Raw genomic sequence first — 18,263 nt, 5'->3', positions numbered from 1 at the left:
GTAAAGCTAAAATTTAATGGAAGAAGACATGGGCAAATAAGTGTCTAAATACAGTATTAGCATCAGCAGAGGATTGCGGTCGCGTGAGTTATAGTTGCCTGCAGTAACTATAACGGGGGAATTTCATTGGTTTTTTATCAGTAAAATGTCCAGCTAACTATAACATGTGTGAAACCTATGGTTTTTTCAGTGAATATATATATATATATATATATATATATTACCTACTGGCGGTCGCCAGTAGGTAGTTATAGTTAGGACCACGTTTCCATAGGAAAACCTCAACATTCTATTTTGAATAACTTTGGCGCCGGTCGACGAATCCTTGCGAATTTCTCAAAATAGGTGGGGCGCTACGCTCCGCTCCTATCCTGAAAGTCTCGGGGGGATCCGTCAAGCGGGGGCTGAGATAAAAGGGGGGTCCCAAAACGCGTTTTTCCCATGCATTTTTCCATAGGACCTTTAGAACGAGCTACAGCCCGAACGGCTGAACAGAATTACTCAAAATTTGGCAGAGAGGTAGTCCCTAGGTCAAGGAAGTGCCTTTTGTAGGTTTGGTGTAAATCTGTTCAGTAGATTCTGAGAAAATAGCCTTTAAATCAATATATATATCTGAGCCCGCTTACGGTACGCTTACCGTACGCTTACGGTAAGCGTACGGTGGCGTGCGCGAGCGCGATTCTGATTGGCTCTTAGATCTTAGTAAACATTCGAATCGGCCGAAACCAGGAAGCGGCGGCCGCCATTTTGTGTATTTCACTCTGAAAAAAAAGAGTGAAAACAAGGAAAGGGGGCAATGAGGAGAGTTACAGACCCCCTAACATTTGTGAGGGGGTCAAAGAAGGACTGTAAAGTACAAAGAAAACATTTATTGATTTTAAAAAAAATCGCGAGGTACGCGTACGGTAAGCTTACAGTAAGCGTACGGTAGAAAAAAAAAAAAAAAAAAAATGAAAAGCAGATTTAAGAGTTTAGATATTAGGGAGCTCTAAAAAGAGCCGTTGTGTTTATGAAATGATTTTTTAGTGGTACCTACAAGTAAGTACCGATGCAGAGTCTAAGGTTCAAGAGGAAGACTCTGTTCATCATTGAAGTGCACACCATCTCCTCTATAAATGTCTTGCATGTCATAACGCAAGTTGTTGTGGTAAATGGCACCCATACCATAGTCACGGAGGAAAGCAGAAACAGATTTGTTGACGTGCTTTCTTGCTTTGTCATCGCACCGCGTGCCCACCGTGCGTGCACGGCACTAACTGCGTAAAGTGGGCGCACGGTGCGCGAAGCGCACCGCGTGCTCACTGTGCGCGCACGGAACACGCACGGAACGAACTGCCTTAAGTGGGTGCGCACGCCACGAATGGCGTAAAGTAACTTAGCATTTAAAAAACCGTACAAATTCACTGAAAAAACCATAGGTTTCACACACGTTATAGTTAGGAATTAGCATTTAAAAAACCTTGCAAATTCACTGAAAAAACCATAGGTTTCACACATGTTATAGTTAGCGGAAATTTTACTGATAAAAAACCAATGAAATTCCCCCGTTATAGTTAGTGCAGGCAACTATAACTCACGCGACCGCAATCTTCTGCTGATGACATATGTGTCTTTATGAAAAAAAAATATTTGTAATATATGTATAGCTAAAAATGTATGGAAGAAGACATGGGCAAATAAGTGTCTAAATACAGTATTAGCATCAGCAGAGGATTGCGGTCGCGTGAGTTATAGTTGCCTGCACTAACTATAACGGGGGAATTTCATTGGTTTTTTATCAGTAAAATTTCCGCTAACTATAACATGTGTGAAACCTATGGTTTTTTCAGTGAATTTGCAAGGTTTTTTAAATGCTAATTCCTAACTATAACGTGTGTGAAACCTATGGTTTTTTCAGTGAATATATATATATATATATATATATATATATATATATATATATATATATATATATATATATATATATATGTATTATCTACTGGCGGTCGCCATAGTTTTAGTTAGGACCGTGTTTCCATAGGAAATCCGCAACATTCTATTACTTGAAATTTGGCAAAGAGGTAGTCCTCAGGTCAGGCATGTGCCTTTTGCGTATATGGTGTCAATCTGTTCAGTAGTTCCTGAGTAAAATCATATACATATCTGGGCGGAGCCTGACCACACATCTCATCGTGAGATCTGATTGGATATCAGTACTTCATCCAAGAAGTGTTGGCAGCCATCTTGGGACCAATATACATGATAGCACCTCATTAAAAAGCATTGCAGTTAATAGAAGGTTTTAAGACTTTAGTTACATTATAAATCCTTTGTTGATGGTACCATACTCATTTTAGGAATTGTGGTGTGTTCTAAGGTGATTTTACCATGTGAAAAAGCCTTCTGCTGTGATATCACGAACCATGTTTGAGAGAAACAGGGGTGGGGGAATCATATCGCCCGACGCCCGAACCAAGTCTGCTTATATTGACGGGCAAGAAGATTTATTGTCTATTTATGTCCGACGGACATGTAGACATTAATCACGTTTTAACCACGTTAAAACAACAGGCTGTGGGCACTCTGGGGCTCACAGCCAATCCGAAGCTTGCAGAGAGCCTTTGGCGGCATCTGATTGGCTAGCAGCCCATGACTGGGCTCTAGCCAGTGATTGGCTGGGGGAGTGAAACGTCACTCAGCCTCTGCAATCAGTAGTCCGTGGCCGCCACGAGGCTTGCAATAAGCATTCTTGTAAAATAAGCCGTTTTGCCCGCTTGAATTGTGTGATATTGTGACGGAGGTGCTGCGATTTTCTTTTCTTTATATTTTTAGCAACCGTGCATGGATAGATTAATTAGTACAAAAGCCTATGCCTGGCCCGCCTCGGCGCCTCAGATGACGACGTCAAAAAAGCGTATCGCAAGCAGGCGCGCTGCGCTACCACCGCTTCATAGGGGAAACACCCATTACAACGAATTCAGATTCACGCGCTGCCATCGCAACGCGGGTTTAACATCGCGGGTCCGGAGCCTTCATACCGCAGATGGAAACAGATCTGCAGATTAATGCTTTCAAAAGAGACATCCGTTGGTGACTTGCAATTTATAACTTAAAGTCCTAATATAGAATAGTGAACTATTAACTTTCAGCCCAGAACTGCATAAACACACCGACAAATATACATTACAAAATTGATTAATGTTGCAAAGAGGGTACATTTGGCGAAAAAATGATTCTTATTATTAAAGGAAGCTCCCAACTTTGCTGTTTCTTTTTCGACTCTGCGTTTGTGCTTCTCCACACCAAGCACTCTTAAACTACTGCCTACCAGTATGGGTGACATGTGACTCCTACACTCTCACTCCTTTGGCTTATGGGCAAAAAAACATTGTCGCACACGGCACAGCCAGCACTAAAAGTTTTCGAAGCACCTGCTACAGCGTTTCTTTCCGCCGGCAATTACCAGGCCTCACAGAAATGTGTAGGAAACTTGTGTGATGAATTACCATCCTGGAAAGAGATCCGTGTTTTGTATAGTTGAGGTTGTGACCTCGGTGAAGTTAGTGCAGAGGGTTAATATGCCTGCTGCAAAGAATGTGTACGAAGTCGATTACAGAGTGCATAGGATGGAAACAGATCTGCAGATTAATGCTTTCAAAAGAGACATCCGTTGGTGACTTGCAATTTATAACTTAAAGTCCTAATATAGAATAGTGAACTATTAACTTTCAGCCCAGAACTGCATAAACACACCGACAAATATACATTACAAAATTGATTAATGTTGCAAAGAGGGTACATTTGGCGAAAAGATCCGTGTTTTGTGTAGTTGAGGTTGTGACCTCGGTGAAGTTAGTGCAGAGGGTTAATATGCCTGCTGCAAAGAACATGTACGAAGTTGATTACAGAGTGCATAGGATGGGAACAGATCTGCAGATTAATGCTTTCAAAAGAGACATCCGTTGGTGACTTGCAATTTATAACTTAAAGTCCTAATATAGAATAGTGAGCTATTAACTTTCAGCCCATAACTGCGTAAACACACCGACAAATATACATTACACAATTGATTAATGTTGCAAAGAGGGTACATTTGGCGAAAAAACGATTCTTATTATTAAAGGAAGCTCCCAACTTTGCTGTTTCTTTTTCGATACAACTTACCAATTCGCAAGGAATGTAGGGCTCACGTCTGGCCAGCTGCAAAAGTGAGGGGGAAATGGCAGGAGGCACGCTGGCTGACACCTTTTATATTCCACCCATACGTTTTTACAAGGGTGACGGTAAATTAGTACATTACGTATGGTTTGAAATGTACGTATTTTGTGGGAATAAATACACAGCCAAAAAAAATGGAAAAAAAGGGGAATAGAAATAAAAGAATTGCCGTCAGGGTTAAGGGGAGGGGGTGCAGGGGGGCAGGGACACGATAATATCGCTTGACAAGTTTTCCTTTAGCATTATTATTGCACAGCATTCAATGGTTTACTGATTTTAATAAAGCAAAAATATATTAATGTTTCTCTGTCAGCCGGAGCCCTTAGGTTTGATGTGGAACGGGGGTAGGTGGGACAAGTGGATTTTACAGGACATGTAGATCTCAGTGGCATTTTGTCCCTTGGACAACTAGATTATTTGGAAAATTCCACACCCCTGAAATAAAAGACCGGCATCGCGCCGGATGCCACGCCCCCTCCTTGCAGCACTCTGCAAACGCGCCCCCTGGCCAGTTGTAAGTTGAGGAATTAATTCCCCTTCAATACTGAGGGTCCCTGAGGGCCAACTAGCCCAACAGGTATCTCCAATATGCGCCAGGGAGCTGCGTTGCAGACAGGTTTTCTGAGGCCACGCCCCTTTTTACACCTCCATGCAACGCAGCTCTGTGGCGCTTACTGGAGGTACCTAGTGGGCTAGTTTGACCCTAGGGACCCTTAGGATTCAAGGGGACTTAATTTCTCAACTCAGAACGCCCACAGGCCCTGTGGCGCGTTTTTAAATTGGGGAAATAATTCCCTTTCAATCCTGAGGGACCCTGGGGTCCAACTAGCCCACCAGGTGCTTCCAGTAAGCACCACTGCTCTGCGTTGCAGAGAGGTGGTGCAGGCTGTGCCACTTTTTACACCTCTCTGCAACGCAGCTCTGTGGCGCTTACTGGAGGTACCTAGTGGTCTAGTTGGACCCTAGGGACCCTCAGGATTCAAGGGGACTTAATCTCCCAACTTAAAACGGCTAAAGGGCGTGTTTACACAGTGGGGAAGGGAGGGGATGGGGCATTAGGTGACGTGTTCAAACACGCCCTGTGGTGCGTTTTAAGAGGTAGTTTTAATCCCCTGCCCTATTATATACTAGGGGCTTACAGAGGAGGGCATGCTAATCACAGGGGGACCCCAACACATAGTGTGCCCTAGTGTATGTAGGTGTTTTCACTGTATTCTGAGTGTCTTTTAACATAGCACTGGCTCTAGGACTGGTTAGTCAGACTCAGTTATACCACCAATATCCGTCTGATAAAGTTGAGGGTACAGGATTTTGCAAAAAGGCCTGTTTCTGCTCTTCTGTTTGTTCTTTCTGCATGTTATACTTCTTCCTGCACTTTTCTTCGTCTTTGAGGACTTCTGTTGCTTCTTTCTGCATTTCTTTTTTTTCTTTCTGTGCGTTTTTCCTTCTTTCTTCACATGTCCTATCTCTGTAGGCGTAGCTAGAAATTAGCATTTAAAAAACCTTTGAAATTCACTGAAAAACCATAGGTTTCAGGGGCATTATAGTTAGCTGGACTTTTCACTTGTACAAAACCATAGAATTTTAATTTCTATTTTTGAATGTGTGTATCAAAGGTTATATTAGGGGGAGAGGAGGTCTGCCACTCTATCACAAGGATGATGTCATCTGTGATGTCATCAGTGATGTCATGAGTGATGTCACTGACCATGTCATGAGTGATGTAATATGTGACGTCATCAGCAGTGTATTGCGGGCGCGCGAGTTATAGTTAGCTGAACTAACTATAACGGGGGAATTTCTATGGTTTTGTACGACTGAAAAGTCCAGCTAACTATAACGCCCCTGAAACCTATGGTTTTTTCAGTGAATATATATATATATATATATATTATCTACTGGCGGTCGCCAGTAGATAGTTATAGTTAGGACCGTGTTTCCATAGGAAATCTGAAAATTCTATTTTGAATAACTTTGGCGCCGGTTGACGGATCCTCGCGAAATTTTCAAAACTAATGGGGCGCTCCGCTCAGCTCCTAACCTGGAAGTCTCGGGGTGATTCGTCAAGCAGGGGCTGAGAAAAAAGGGGGGTCTCAAAACGCGTTTTCCCCATGCATTTTCCCATAGGACCTTTAGTCGAAGGTACAGCCCGAACGGCTGAACAGAATTACTTGAAATTTGGCAAAGAGGTAGTCCTCAGGTCAGGGATGTGTCTTTTACATATATGGTGTCAATATGTTCAGTAGTTCCTGAGAAAATTGCAGTTAAAAGTACATAAATATCTATATGCGTGCACCGTGCCGTGCGCAAGCGTAATTCTGAATGGTGGTTAAATGTCAGTCAACATTCGAATTGGTCGAAATCAGAAAGTGTTGTCTGCCGTTTTGTGTGTGACAGTGAAAAAGAAAGGTGTAGAATGTGAAAAGGGGGCAGGATACAGAGTTCCTGACCCCCTAGCTTTTGTCAGGGGGTCCCTGAAGGACCATGAAGGGTGAAAAAAACATTATTATTTTTTTTAAGTCGCGGTGTGCGCGCACGGTGCGCGCACGGTGCACGCACCGTCACGAGGTGCGCGCACGGCGGGAAAAAAATCATTAAAAAAATCATTAAAAATCAAATTTAAGTGTTTAGATGTTAGGTGGCTCTAAAAAGAGCCGTTGTGTTAATTGAGGAACAGAGGAACAAAAAAATGAAAAAAATTATAGGGTGCCGCATGTGTGCTGCTGTATCTTGCTCTCTATTAGGGGAATGCTGGTGTCCCCATAAGAGAGAAGAGCATTGCACGCATTGCACCGTATATGCACCCTCCCAGAGGAACAGAAGCAGGTGAAGCTGCCGCCGCAGATGAAGTGCTCGGCTGAGCTGCCGATGATGTGCTCAGCTGAGCTGCTGTGGATGTGCTCAGCTGAGCTGCTGGAGGGTTTTCTCTAGCAGCTCGAGCATAAGCCACAGGATGTACTTCTCTAACGTGCCTGATCATAGTGAAGATACTAAAAGAGTATTTCTTTTTAGGATCTCCTCTTGATAAGACACCACCACAAATAGTGCAGGTGACTTTTGGAGCATTCACCTTCTTCTGTCCCTCTGGAAAAGTGAAAAATTGCCATATAAAAGAGTTTTTCTGTTTCCTCTGTCTCTGTGGTACAAGGGTCTCCTGCTCACTCCCAGAAGATGACTGCTGCTCTGCCATTCTCAAGGACTGGAGTACTGGAAAAGCAGCTCAGCTCCTTCTCCCAGGGAAACAGAAGTAATAATGAGGGGAGTGGGAGTGGTGTTGGAAGTTTCTGCAACTGAAACTACTATAAACCAATGAAAAGTGTTGTTTCTTAATCACATGACCTGAAACTACTATAAACCAATGAAAAGTGTTGTTTCTAAATCACATGACTTGCCGTGCGTGCACCGTGCGCGCACGGTGCGCGCACGGAGCACGCACGCATGCGCGTATGGAGCACGCATGCATGCGCGTACGGAGCACGCGCGCATCCGCGTACAGAGCACGCACGACATATGCATGTGCACGTGGAGCACGTACGCATTCGCACACGGAGCACGTATGCATGCGTGCACCGTGCGCGCACGGTCAAAAACCCTTAAAAAAAATAATAATAATTTTTTAAAGTGTTTATAAGTTTATAGAAGATATTAACTATGCTGTTCAACTTTATCCTAATAAAAAAAAAAAAAGAGCTGAGCCATTCAATATTACAGGATACAGTCAATCTATAACTAAATACATAGGTAGTTTATTGTAAAATAAATATATAAAAAATATAATAATACATACATAAATTAGCATTTAAAAAACCTTACAAATTCACAAAAAAAAACATAGGTTTCACACACGTTATAGCTAGGAATTAGCATTTAAAAAACCTTGCAAATTCACTGAAAAAACCATAGGTTTCACACACGTTACAGTTAGGAATTAGCATTTAAAAAACCTTGCAAATTCACTGAAAAAACCATAGGTTTCACACACGTTATAGTTAGGAATTAGCATTTAAAAAACCTTGCAAATTCACTGAAAAAACCATAGGTTTCACACATGTTATAGTTAGCTGGACATTTCACTTGTAAAAAAACAATGAAATTCGCCCGTTATAGTTAGTTCAGCTAACTATAACTCGCGCGACCGCAATCCACTGCTGATGATGTCACATATTACATCACTCATGACATGGTCAGTGACATCACTCATGACATCACTGATGACATCTCAAATGACATCACTGATGACATCACCGATGACGTCATCCATGTGATAAATTACCACATCTTCTCACACCCTAATATAACCTTTGATACACCGACTCAAAATTTCAGAGTTCCATTCTCAAAACCATACATACTGCAATACCAATAACTACCTACCCACTTATTAACTCTTAGGTCTACATACACCTCCACTCGTTCACCTGTACAGTCACTCATACTTACAGTCACTCCATACAAAACTATCATATGCATTTATACACCTATATAGACACTCACACACTCCCAATCATCCATAGAGGTACTCTCACACCTAGTCAGTCAGTCAAAAAGCTTTTATTTCGGCATGATGCCATAAAAAGACATAAATAATTCTGTACAATAAAACTCAATTAAATCAGATATACATAGAGTGCAAGCCATAAAAACATTAAAACTTTATGCTAAAAAATTTGCACAGAGAACAAGATAGAATATTCCCACAAGGAGCCAGTTATAGAAACTATGACCAAACCCCCAAGTAATCTCAGGGCATCGGCAGATTCTAGAATAACCATAAAAACCATGCCGGAATCAAAAGGGTTGTGGGACAGTGGTCATCTTTTTGGACCTGGTGAGCCACATGGAAAAAAGAAATTTAGCCATCGCAAAGACTATCAATGGAGTGGTGTCATATTTTAGAATCCTAAAGACTAACTGGAAGTCCCTAAGGCCCCTAGACTTACATAGCTGAATAATCCATTTCTTCCTAGCCTTGACCTAAAGGGGACAAAAAAAACCAACATGCATCTCAGTTTCGCAGGTGTCAGTACATGCGGGACACGTGCTTGAATGATCAGATGCGTTAGACCATCTATAGGTGAGGGCCCTCAAAGGTAATGAACTATGACGAAACTGGATGTAGAGTTTCTTTGCCAGGGGGGGTTGGATAACATCCAGGAAGATTTCATACTGGGGGCTGGACTTAATGTCCAAAAAGATGTCAGTGAGCCTACCCAGAGACGAGTGTAATAACAATTCCTTCCGATAGAGACACAAGGCCTCATTCAAGGATTTCTTGGATAATGTGCCGCTTGTCTCTTCCGGGGCAGTCCAAAGGTAGGGGTGGGCGACAATTTCCGTTCCGCTCCCGGAAATTGCGACAATTCGACATTTCCGCGTTCCGACCGGAACGCGGAAATGCCGAATTGTCGCAATTTCCGGGAGGGAACGGAAATTGTTGCCTGGCCAAGCACTTACAGATATAAATAAAGCAGGTGCCCGAGTTGAAGCTCAAATTCAGTAACGCATTCATCGGCACAATACATTCGGGAGCTAGGTCGAGGCTGGGCAGGTGTGCTGTTCTCCCCATATCTACCGTCAAAAACTAGCTGTGGTCCTTACCTGTCGCGCAATCCCCGTGTAGTTCCTGACACCAGCTGCTCTGATCGGTCTCTGGCCCACGGCGTCTCTGGCCCACGGCATGTGAACTGCATGGAAGCCCCGCCCCACACACCAGCGGTGGGCAACGTCTTCCGCCCTTTCCCCCACTACGATGGACAGCTGACTCGAGGGACCCCAGGGACGTCGGCGCCGTGGCTGGCAAGTACGTACACAAACTGTAGCGGGCGGCAGCGGCAGGCCGGAAGCACCAATTTCCGCGATCACCGAAATATCGCGTGATCGCGGAAATTGCTTGCATTCTCGCGAGAATTGGCGGAAGTGCCTTCCGCCAATTCCGCCCACCCCTATCCAAAGGTCCCCCTTCCCTATGGCATAACACAAGGTCTTAACGTGTGATAACCAGGGAATCTTATACAGTTTCCCCCTTGTCAATATGTCGGCCAGGTCAAGCCTATAGCTCGCAAGCTCGGGTGTTGACCAAAGTCGTCTCCAAAACAGGAGAGGGCGATTCAGGGCAATTTCTTCTATAGGAACTAGGCCTAGATCCCATCTCAGGGGGATTAGGGGGGTACTTACAGGTAGTTTCAGAAGACGCCTGATAAAGGAGTTCTCAGTTACCGCTAAAGAAGCAGGAGTAGAATACCCCCAAAGCTCAGCGCCATATAGCGCGCCCCCTCTTGCTTGGGATTTATAGATTTCCATGGGGGGGCCCAGAGGTTTAGAAGAGGTGTTATTAAAAACCTTCAATAGACCCCCCACTGATTGAGCTAGCTTTAGGTTTGCCTTTGCCATGTGAGACCCCCATTTCATTTTATCATTGAGGGTCACTCCTAAATAGTCAAAGGTAGCAACCCTGTCTAGTTCTACATCTCCCATCTTAGGGTGGGGACAGTTGATTGATTTGGGGCTAAAAACCATAAATTTTGTTTTGGATAGGTTCAATTCCAAATCCCTTATTTCACAGAAAGAGCAAAAGGCCTCCAATGTGCGCTGAACGCCCATGAAAGATTTAGATAACAAGAGCGTGTCATCCGCGAACATAAGGGCCGGTATCCTACGCCCCGCGAGGATAGGAGAATCCAAATTAGCGGAGCGCAGCAGATGCTCGATCATCCCGTTGATAAAAAGGGAGAAAAGGGTGGGGGCCAGGACACAACCCTGCCGCACACCCTTTTCAACCGGAAAAGGCCCTGAAATTTCCCCACATCTCCCATATCTCACCCTTGCGTAAGTGCCTTGGTGTAGGCGTTTGAATAAATGACAAAGGTAGGGGGGGACACCCATCTCTAATAACAAAAGCCACAGTTTTTCCCTTTGGACCAAATCAAATGCGGAGCGAAGGTCCACAAAGATTAAATAAAGATTACCAGCTCCCATACTGACTGTCTTCCAGTAGATCAACTGCAGCCTAAACAGTTGGTCGATAGTGGAAACCTTTGCTCGGAACCCTGCCTGGAGCGAGGATAAAATTTGATGTTCCTCCATCCAGGACTGCAACCTTGTTAAGAGGACTCGGGCAAATAGCTTCTGCAGGACGTCAATCAAACGAATGGGGCGGTAGTTGACTGGGTCCAGGGGGGAGGATTTTTTATGAATGGGTATTATTTCCGCTCCCAACCAGGTATCCGGGATCTCAAGGCCCTGCAAAATGGCATTAAAATATACCAATATGTAAGGGGCCCAAATATTTGGTTCACTTCTAAACAGATCACCGGGGATCCTGTCAAGCCCCGGAGCCTTCCCTGCAGCTAGGGTGCTAAGAGCCAGCTCTATTTCTGAGAGGGAGAAAGAACGACTCACAGAGTCTTCTTGGTCCTTCTGGTACGATGGAGTAAAATTATGCGGGGTTACCAGGACAGCTCCTCCCGTGGGGGCACTTAAAGAATATAGGGGTTTGAAATGGGCGAGCCACACCTCCTCACTAAGGTTAGGAATGATAGCGGGACTACAAGCTGCTGAACCAGTTCGAACGATGTTCCAGAAGGCCTTCGAGTCATGAACTGCTAGTGCTTGTTTCATATTTTGCCACCTAAGGTCCTCCCATTCCGATTTAGCCTCCTTAATCAAATATTTATAAAAAGCCCTTGCAACCCGGATACTCGATGGTGTGCCGTTTTTTACCTCCTTGATCAGGGCAGTCTTGGCCAGCCTGCAGGAACTGTTGAACCAATGCTCAGGCCTAGGTGCTCGTGGCCTTGAAACAGAGGCACTATAGAAAAAACCGGCCAGGCCACCAAGAAGTTCATTATGGATGTTTTGGAGATCAGGGAGATGGTTCTGTTCAATACCCCCGTTAGGGCTCAATATGAGGGAAACCGCCTCCAAGGAACGAGTAACACTACTATATAAGGCTGCAAGCTTTGTTTCATCGGTCACAACCCTTACCCACCTAATCCGTCTACCACCTGCAGCTAGAACCAAGTTCTCGCTATTATGTGACGGCTGACCATGTAGGCTTGCACTGCCACCAATATTGCTTAACAACTCTAGTGACAGTAGATTATGATCACTATCGACCCGCGGAATAACAGAAAATGCTGCTAAGTAGCCCCAAAATTCCACGTTCACCAAGATATAGTCGATAGTTGAACAACTCCCGGGTCTATTGAAGGTGAAGGCTCCCGGTGTGTCAGGGCACAATCTACCATTACAAGCCCTCAAAGAATGTGCAATAGCTAACTTATTAATCTCGAGGGCTAGAGGGAGGAGACGTTTAGCCGAGTAGATGGTAGGGACAGGGATTTTATAGTGTTCGTCCTCATCGCAGGTAAGGGAAGGGATCCCGAGAAGAGGTTCGTAGTGGCAATTAAAATCCGCACCTAGTAGTTTATGCGATTTAGGTGGAAGGGAGTGTAGTACCTCATCCAGGGCTCCCAAAATTGACCACCCCAGCTGAGCCGGATAGGGGCGTAGGTAAACATTTAAGACTACCAACGAATATCCGGCGGGGAAGGTAAGTAACAGGCACAGGATATCAGGGGATTTAGTATCAATTGATTTTACAGAGCAACCTAAATGGGTTGCAACCCAAATAACTAACCCCCCCGATGGTCTACCCCTTGCACCTTGGACCGCGGGAATAGAATAAGTTGCGTAACCCACCCTCGCTGGGCTATACCGGAGCCAAGTTTCTTGAAATAAACAGATATCGAATTGGTCCATTAGCTCTCCCCACTCTGGGTCAGAGAGTTTAGTCTCTAGACCGGCCACATTCCAGGACCCTATTAGTGGTCTACGAGAGGGTGTGGAACAAGGACCGGCCACCAACTGAGGAGAAACAGAGGACCCATGCGAGGCAGTATGTTCAAGGAAACCCAGCTCAGGGTATCCTTCCATAAGGCTATTGTACAGTTGGGGAGGGGGGAGGGAAGTGGGTCGACTCCCGATACCTAGTGTGGTCAGGGAAGAATCCCTCACCACTCCATACACCTCTCTACCAAGATTCCCCTCTATACTCATATGCCTACCCTTAGTATTCCTTCCGGATGATGGTCAATCCACGGAGCTAAGTGCATCAAAACGATTAGCAACCGGGATGTTGAATAAAAAATTATGGGTAGGATGGTGGAAGTGTGAGAGTCCTACCGTGCTCCGGACGTTATGATGAGGATAAAAATACCCCAAATGGGAAGTATCAATAGAACCTAATTTAGGTTTCCCGCTCAAATCCAAAATATGTCCCACTACTCCAGGGTCCCTGAAGTTGATCAAAACGCAGTCCCCGCTAATGTCCTTTGGGCGGGTCCCCAGCCAACTAACCCTACGAACAAACAGGATCTCCCCATTACCAGCTCCATTCAGTGGTCTATTTTTGGACAGCCAATATGTGACTTTGTTTTTTAATTCGTAGTAGGTTTCCCCCTTAGAACTAGATAACGGAGGAACTCCTGTGAGCACAATCACATACGGGGCAGACTCGGGGGGGAGCTGTACAGATGGCAGAGGATTAACCAGATTCCAAGGGGCTAAATTCCCTACCGTACTAGGAAGGGACCTGCCCACCCCAGGGCCCCGTGGGCTATGTTCCTTATTGCTCAGAGGCTGGTCACATGCTGATGGAGCAATAGAGATTCGGGGAGCATTCCGGAGATTAGGAGAACCAACGGAAGGAGGAGGGGCAGTTGGTAGCGCCAAAGGGGGCTGGGATAAAATCGAAGAAGTAGGGGGCAAGCAGGCGCTAGGCTGATCCTGGGAGGCGGGATTTGTGGACTTAGCTTGGGTATTACTGCCTACCATGGAGCGAGAAGTGGGCAATGGATCAGGTTGTGACTGTTGTGGCCCTATACCTTTGGTGTTAACAAGAGATACCAGCCTGTCTATTTTAGATGACAGGGTTTTTAGAAAAAGGTTTAGGGAGTGATCAATGTGCGATTGAAGATCTAATAATAGATTAGAAGCCCAAACCGGTGGATTAATAGTAGCAGGTTGGTGAATCAGGTCTAAAGAGGCAAGGCCAGGATCAGGGGGGGCAGAGTTGACGGTCCTTTGTTTTGATTTCTGTTTTATTTTCTGCTTATTTTTCTTTGATTTTACCCGTTTCGTGGTGGCCACTATAGAAACAAAAGAAGAAGATAATGGACCAATTTCCGAGCGCTCAGGCTCAGCTGCAATCACCTGTGCACAGGGTAAGTGGGTAAAAGATGGCAGCATAGATGTCATAGCTTCCATATCTACCTGATATGTGGACGCATCAGCCGAGCCCGCATGTGGGGGTTCCAAGGTAAATGCAGGAGTAATGGACAGCCGTCTTTCCGTATTTTCAATGGCTGTAGCAACCACCCCAATTGTTTTCTGCAACATTTTATCTATCGCAGTCAAACTTGGCAGCGGAGGATTCAGATTAGCTAATTGTCTGGTCATGGGCCGACTCGAAGAGGGTTTAGTATGTTTCCCCATAACTCAGTTGGGGACTAGCAGACTAGTATAATACGGGTAAAAAACAAAAAAAATATAAAAACCCTCTAGGTATGGTAGCTTAATACTAAAAAATACAAGCATAAAATAACATACAACACGCTATGTAGCTTATGACTGAGTACTGTGTAACGATTAAAACACTACTCGTTAATAGTGTGATTTACAGTCCAAACTAACCCGGAGTCCAGAGCCAAGAGGTGTTGCCCGGTCCGGCCTCTTCCGGCCCCGGGCGGCCACAGACGGTCCCGCCCTTGTCCCGGGCTTCTCCCGGCGCTACTCGCGCGCAATCCCGCGTCGCGGGGGCGGCGGCGGTAATTTAAGCGCCTCCTGGCGCGCAGCTGTGCATCAGGTGATGTGTGCCCGCTAATCCTCCTGGGACAGGTAGTCCTGTCTCCCCACTGCGGCCGCGGACGTTGTGAATGCGGCGGCGGGAGACCAGGAGCACTTCAGGGCAAAGGGCAGCAGAAACAGGCAGCAGAGTTCAGGGACCACAGAACCTCAAGGGTGAGTGGAGACAAATTGCCCAACAACGATGTACAGGAAACGAAACCCATGCAAATCATGCAAATAATCACACTCCCATTTACTCACCTATGCGGTTATACACACTCAAGTTCACTTACTCATAAAAATAGTATCACATTCTTACGCTCTTATAAAATCATTGATACAAGCACACACTCATCCATACAGTCACTCTCACAATCACACACTCTCACATCTACCCACTTCTATACTCTTACACGCATACATACTGCCTTTCACATATGTAGTTAGTCACAAATGTACCACTGAGATATACATTCAATCCCTAACACACCCATACATACACTCACTCAACCATACAGTCCATTACAGATGCACTCTTAAACCATGCACCCATAGAATCACCCACTCACACATCTATGCATAGAGTCACACACACCCTACCCACACAAACACTCAGGAACCCATACAGATACTGAGATAAGCAATCAATAACTCATATAGACACTCATATAGGTATTCACAAAACCATGCAGCCACTTATACACCAACATACAGACACATACAAACATTTACACAGTTTAGTCACTAGTCTGCAGTAAGATACATTTAATGACTCACTTATAGAGTCAGTTACGCACCACAAAAAATCATCCATTTACACACTTGTACACCCACTTATTCTTCAACAGGCCTTTCCCTATATATATTAAACATATTAAAATTGTTCAGAAACACATACTCAATGGATGATGTCATTAGTGATGTCATTTGAGATGTCATCAGTGATGTCATATGTGATGTCATTGACCGTGTCATGAGTGATGTAATATGTGACATCATCAGCAGTGGATTGCGGGCGCGCGAGTTATAGTTAGCTGAACTAACTATAACGGGGGAATGTCATTGTTTTTTTACAAGTGAAACGTCCAGCTAACTATAACATGTGTGAAACCTATGGTTTTTTCAGTGAATTTGCAAGGTTTTTTAAATGCTAATTCCTAACTATAACGTGAGTGAAACCTATGGTTTTTTCAGTGAATATATATATATATATATATATATATATATATATATATATATATATATATATATATATATATATATATATATATATATATATATATATATATATATATATATATATATATATTATCTACTGGCAGTCGCCAGTAGATAGTTATAGTTAGGACATATTTTCCATCGGAAATCCGCAACATTCTATTCCCAATAAGTCTGGCGGCGATTGACGAATCGTCACAAAATTTTCCAAACTTTTGGCCAGCTCTGCTCCTACCCTGAAAGCTCGTGGTGATTCATCAAGCGGGGGCCGAGAAAAAAGGGGGGACCCAAAACGCGCACCCTCCCCGCACCCAGCGCGTACCCTGCCGTGCACGAGCTGTATTCTAATTGGCTGCCAACTCTCCAGATCAGGAAGTGTTGGCAGCCATCTTGTGCCCCGGTAGAACCGAGGCACAAGAAACCTAAAGAACAAACGCGCAAAACGTGACAAGGGGGCAGGGTAGAATCACCCTGACCCCCTAGGCCTGCTCAGGAGGTCCCACAAGGACCCCCAGGGCCAAAAAAAGATTTTTTTTTTTTTTTAAATCGGTGAGATTCGTGCACCCAGTGCGAATTTCGATCGAAAATTTTAAAAAATTTAGCGCGGTCTCCCGCGCTGAATATTCTAATTTGCCCCCGGGGCCAAATTCCGGGGGCTTAATTAAAATAAAAAAGTGTGGGGGTCCCAATCCCCCCACACTGCCCCGGGGACCGCCACCCCCGGGGCTCTGAGATTGTATATGCAGGGGGCACACAGCCCCCCCGCAGCCCCGGGGACCACCACCCAACGGGGCTTTGTTATCATAGGTGGGGGGCTCGCAGCCCCCCCAGCGCCGGAGACCGCCACCCCTGGGGCTTGAAACTATTTGATGTTGGGGGGCTCTCAGGCCCCCCCAGCCCCGAGGACCGCCACCCCCGGGGCAACTTATACATGTTGGAGGGGGGCCATTCGGCACCCCTCCTGGAGCATTTTATTGACCCTGGAGACCACCCCCCCCCAGGGCCGGCTCCTGCAGTGTCCCGGGGTGCCCACCCCGGGACACTGCTGTTTGCAATGGCAGGGCGGGAGCCGCGGCTCCCACCCTGTCATTGCAAACTGCTTTGCTTCATTGAAGCGAGAGCAGGGAAACCTGCTCTCGCTTCAATGAAGCAAAGCAGATTGCTTTTCCACATGGGGACCAGCATGTTAGCTGCTCCCCATGTGGAAAACCAATGCCGGCTCCCGCAGGAGGCGGGGAGCCAGCTGGGACCGTGGGGGGATTGGGGACACCCCACGGTCTCCAACGATGGGGTTCCAAGGGCCAGATGTGGCCCAGGAGGGAGGCAACGTGGCCCCCCTCTCAAATTAAAATAAATAATTTTAAAAAAACAATGGCCAACCCCAGGGGATGGGGTCCCCGGGGCCTTAAAGTGGCCAGAGGAGGGGGGCCACGTGCCCCCTTCCCGATTGTTTTTTTCCAATAATAAAAATTGAGGTGAGGCCCTGAGGGATGGGGTCCCCAGGGCCAAATAAATAGAAAAAAAGGGGAGCTACACAGCCCCCCTTCTAAAAAACAAGAAGTAACAAAAAAAATTGGATCGGGCGGAGGCCACGCCCCCTCCTTACACCACTCTGCAAACGCGCCCCCTGGCGCGTTTGCAGAGGGGGAACTAATTCCCCTTGAATACTGGGGGTCCCTGGGGGCCAACTAGCCCACCAGGAACCTCCAGTATGCGCCAGGGGGCTGCGTTGCAGAGAGGTGTAATGAGGCCACGCCCCTTTTTCCACCTCTCAGCAATGCAGCTCCGTGGCGCTTACTGGAGGTACCTGGTGGCCTAGTTGGCCACTAGGGGACCTCAGGATTCAAGGGGACTTAATACCCCAACTTAAAACACGCCACGGGGCGCGTTTGCACAGTGGTGAAGATAGGGGGCGGGGCCTGAGTTGATACTGTGCAAACACGCCCTGTGGCGTGTTTTAAGTTGGGGAATTCATTCCTCTTCAATCGAGAGGTCCCCTAGGG

Source organism: Triturus cristatus, chromosome 6, assembly GCF_964204655.1.
Source record: "Triturus cristatus chromosome 6, aTriCri1.1, whole genome shotgun sequence".
NCBI classification, from domain to species: domain Eukaryota; kingdom Metazoa; phylum Chordata; class Amphibia; order Caudata; family Salamandridae; genus Triturus; species Triturus cristatus.
This window is presented reverse-complemented; position numbering follows the sequence as displayed.